This window comes from Ctenocephalides felis, unplaced genomic scaffold (genome assembly GCF_003426905.1).
Source record: "Ctenocephalides felis isolate EL2017-DRISC unplaced genomic scaffold, ASM342690v1 CF-g0.4_SCAFFOLD_03571, whole genome shotgun sequence".
Taxonomy (NCBI): Eukaryota; Metazoa; Arthropoda; class Insecta; order Siphonaptera; family Pulicidae; genus Ctenocephalides; species Ctenocephalides felis.
Genome location: NW_020539725.1, coordinates 16,144,697 through 16,149,519, shown reverse-complemented (window position 1 = coordinate 16,149,519; position 4,823 = coordinate 16,144,697). Strand labels below are relative to the sequence as shown.

Sequence of the window (4,823 nt, the reverse complement as noted above, 5' to 3'; positions counted from 1 at the left end):
AATGCAATTAATACTTTTTGGCTGGTTTTCGATGAAAAATTATTGCTTTTCAAATATATATATTTTAGAGACATACTTATAGGGCTCAATGTCATAATTAACATTTTAATTGACACGATTTCCCTCATACACTGCATAAAATCGTTCGGATACTTGAATTAAAAATTGCATCTTTATCAACATAAAGTAAAAAAAATAACACAGAATCAAAAGTCATTCAGATCAAAAGATGATGTTTTATAAGATTATTACAAAACCAGTGGTACATGGCATAGTGCTTTGAGAAAAATTGCTGGAACTTACCGTACCATTTTTTTTTTTTAAAAAAAGCCTTAAAATTTTTTGATAAAATTTTTTAGAATAATTTGATTTTCTTTATTTTTTGAAATTATTTAAAAATTTTGAACTTTTAAAACAATCGGGCTGCGTGGCTGTTTTAGAGAATAAATATGGAAGCGCATAATCGCCGAGTCGCAGTCTAACATAATAATATATAATATATAGATAAACATTGCTACGGAACCATACCACATGTATTTTTTTTATGGTGTGTTTCCTGATTTGGCTCTGAAGAAGCTGCTGTACCCCCAATCATGGGGGCACATAAACTTTAGTTCCACCTTTCAGTAAATTATTCTTAGAGCAATTACTAAATTTATGGTAATAATATTAATTTATTAAAACTCGGTTATGTCAAACTTACTTAAAACAAAAGATGAGGACCCATAGAAACTTAAATAAAATGTATACCTATTATTAAAATCCCTATAAAATATCTGATAATTTGATGTGCATATATTTAATAATGCTTTTTAACCTTCAAATGGCTTTTATTTTTTCAATTTCTTTACTCGATCTGCGAATCCGTTAAACCTACCTTTCTAAAAATGTAATCATTTCTTCATTTTGTCAATACTAGTAAAATTTTTTTGAATCATTCCAATCGGTTGATCCGTATTCCCGAAATCGTCGACAAAAATTTGAATCCGCACACTCATACACACACATATACATACGCACATACATCCATTTTTTTTCTAAGGTATTCTAAAATATTATAATATACACATGTTTATTATACACAGCCAGTATAAATTAGTTGATCGGAATAAAGATCATAATATTTTTGTAATTTTTTAAAAGTGGTCTGACAGAAACTTGAAAATTAAGATTTTCTTTATTGCATATTACATTTCATTTACATTATTTTCTAAGTAATACAAAATTTAGAATATAATGATCACACTTAAGAGAAATAATACCTATTTAATAAATTACTGACATCTGTTTTTTAAATAAAGATATATTAGCTTTCAAAGTAATGAACTTTTGCAATAGAATGTCAGTTAGTGAAAGATTTATAATATAATAGTTTTTATACTGGTATCCAATTATTAGAAAAAAACTAAGTTATGTTTTAATAGAAACTATTATTCATTATTTGTTTTTAATTATACAATTAAACAGACGTTGTCATATAATACTTCGAAAGCCATAATCACGGTTAACAGATATAACACTTAGAAACAACTTAGAAACAAATTGAATATGTACATTATTTTTTAAAAAATGAATTAAATTTACACAAATCAAAACGTATAAAGTATGTAAATATTCTAATATGGTTTTTTGAAAGTAATCTATAATATATACTTGAATTGAATCAAAAATTTTAATAAATGAATCACCTTTCATATTACACATTATGAATAGTTTTGAGAAACTAATTTACAAGTAATTTACAAATAAATTATTATAATAATAAATGTTGTATTAAATACTATCCTCCCATTTGTTATCAATCATAATAATAATTGCTTCTCCGCCTTAAAAAGTCATTTTAAAAAAAACATTACGCAAACTTTATATACACATTTGTCACCTGGTCAAACTAACACATGATACCAAAAATTATAAAAAACATCTGATAATAAAAACTCTTTATTTTTATTATGGCTGGGTGACAAAACTTACTCAAAAATTTCTGATAGCTCATTTGACAAACAAAAGAAATGAATACTGCGGGCTGGAGCGGAAGGGTGAAGCCCGAATAGTTTATAAAAAATAACGTATGTAAAAAACGTCTAGGGTGACTTTGTCCATTGATATCGCTGTTTTTATTATGAATTTGCTTGGGTGAGCGATGCTCATATTGGTCGGTTCATGAAGTCAACATTAGGAGAAAAAAAATTAGTAAATTATAATAATAAATAGAAAAGAATGAAAGTTGTTTTACTAGTACTAGTAGGTTTCATGTTAATAATAAATTTGTATGGCTAATGAGAGAAAGTAGGAGAAACTGGGTATGGTTGTGCCAGGGTAGTAATTAGTGCAGCTAAACTATGCTGATTATGTGATCAGGTCCAAAGGGAGAAAGATGAATTATGTTTGTTCGAACAAGTTTCCATTATTGCATTGAGTCAGCGCTTTACATTAACTTGATCTGTAGATCGCATTGCTTTTAAAGAGTAAAAAGTAAGTTTTCATGTTCGAATTCTTTCAATAATCTGTAAGATAAATATAACTAGTTAATTATCTGCAATTAGTTTTTGCGTAGGTCATTTTTTTCTCCTCTTTATTAATAATCATCAGAACATAAATAAATTCTATACAAAACTATTATAATATACATTATTTACATATAATTATAGATAGTATTTACCTCAGTTTGAAGATAAAAAGATAAATGTATTTAATCTAGGTAATCATTTTTTAAGTCTTCTTAATTCTGGTGCGTAAGTCATAACTATGATGATTTGTTTTCAAATGTGTGCGTCGGGTACGATTGTGTCTAATTTTGTGGATTCGGTTGTGACATGTATTTTTTGTTCTTTTTCATTGAATATTAAACAGATAAAGAAAATCGAACTTTACTAACAATAAGATAAAATATGAAAGAGAAAAGGGACGGAAAATTAAAAACATAACTAGCTATAAGTGGAAGTCTTAAGGCAATTAAGGCATCGTGCCTTAAGGCAAATTGCTGGAACTTCCCGTACCAAAAATTATTATTTTTTTATAAACGATTAACATTTTTGAACAAAAATTACTTCGAAAAAATAAGATTTTTGACAAAAAATTAGAAAAAATTACTTTTTTAAAAAAAAAAAAAAATTTATTTTTTTTTTTTTTAATTTTTTTTTTGAAAAAATTTTTTTTTCTTTATTTTGACATATTTTGAAAGATCTAAACTTTTTTTCAAAGCAATCGTACTGCTTTAACTGCATAAAGACGAAACATCAAACCGCGTAAGCGCCGCGTCGACGTCTAACGCGTAAACATTGGTACGGAACCCATAGGAATGTAAACCAAAATTAAACTATTGTTAAAATCTCTATAAAATATCTGATAATTTGATGTGCATATGTCTAATGATCATTTTTGACCGCCAAATGGCATTTTTTTTTTACTTTTTTCATTAGATCTCCGAAACCGCTAGACCTGCCTTTATGAAAATTTGATCGGTTTTTCACCTTGTCAATACAAGTAAAATGTTGTTTGAATTATTAAAATCGGACGCTCCGTTCTCTTAAAAACCGAGTTACCGTTTTCGGCACTTTTTGCGCCGTATCTTCGGAACGGCTAGACCTGACTCCGCCAAAAACTAATCAGCACGTCTCCTTATCAATACGAATCGAATGTTTTTTGAATTATTCAAATCAGTTGATCGGTGTTCCCGAAATCGTCGACGAAAATTTGTATCCGCACATACATACACACACGCACACACACACACACACACACACACATACACACACACACACACACACACACACGCGCACACGCACACGCACACGCACACACACACACACACACACACACACACACACACACACACACACACACACACACACACACATACATCCATTTTTTCTAAGGTATGCCAAAACATTCAGAAACCTTTGAAACGTCGAGAAATGCAAAAATTTTCATTTTCGATTTTTTTGCGATTACTATAACTTGCCCTACGGGAAGTTAAAAAGAAATAAATCCACTAAGGTTTTTGTTAACTTCCTTTAAAAAATTATGTTTTATTATTTTGTTTAAATGATTATGTTGTATTGTGTTACACATTTCTTACAAAGAAAGTCGTAATATACCTTTTTGGTGTTTACAGATTTTTATAGTTATTTAATATATTTTTATGTCAGTCATAATGTCCTGTGGATGTGACCGTTAGGCATTACTTTATTACTTATGGAGGAAAGATCTATAATGTTATCTGCCCTATTTTGATTATGCTTTCTTCCTAATCGGTTTCATTCATGTTTCAAGAGTTAATTGTCACATTTAAAATGAAAATAATTTTATAAACTAATTAATAATAAGTATATATAGTAAAACACTTTTCATTATATATAATTCTGAAACAATTTAGTAAAAATAATGGTATGAGGAAGTAAAAAAATATTTCCCATACCGGGAATCGAACCCGAGCCTCCTGGGTGAAAGCCAGGTATCCTAGCCACTAGACCATATGGGAGATGATATAAGAATGCAAAGAGCTGGAATTCACGCTCGTTCTCGACGTATAAAACATTTATTCAAGTGAATTCACTTTATCAAATATTAATTAAATTTACGTAAAATATACAGAAACACATCGATATTTGCAGAAGATTAGTAAATAAATTTTAAATATGCTTATTGTTAGTTAGAAACGTAATGGGAGAACCTCTCGGAACTAAACTTGATCTGTTTTTCTCGTCACATATAAACTTTCAGACAACAGAATTTACCGGAACTTTAGTAAAGTCTAACGTACTATTAACCCTTTCCACTCGGATGCCGCCGCTCCTGCGGCAAAATTCATATAAATCTCG

The 4,823-nt window shown here is 29.0% G+C and overlaps 1 non-coding gene across 1 annotated transcript; it reads right to left on the bottom strand.

Moving 5' to 3' along the window:
* Positions 1-4,411: 4,411 nt before the first annotated feature.
* On the bottom strand, positions 4,412-4,483 carry Trnae-uuc. The gene has a single exon. It is a non-coding gene; the product is annotated as a tRNA-Glu (tRNA).
* Positions 4,484-4,823: the final 340 nt, after the last annotated feature.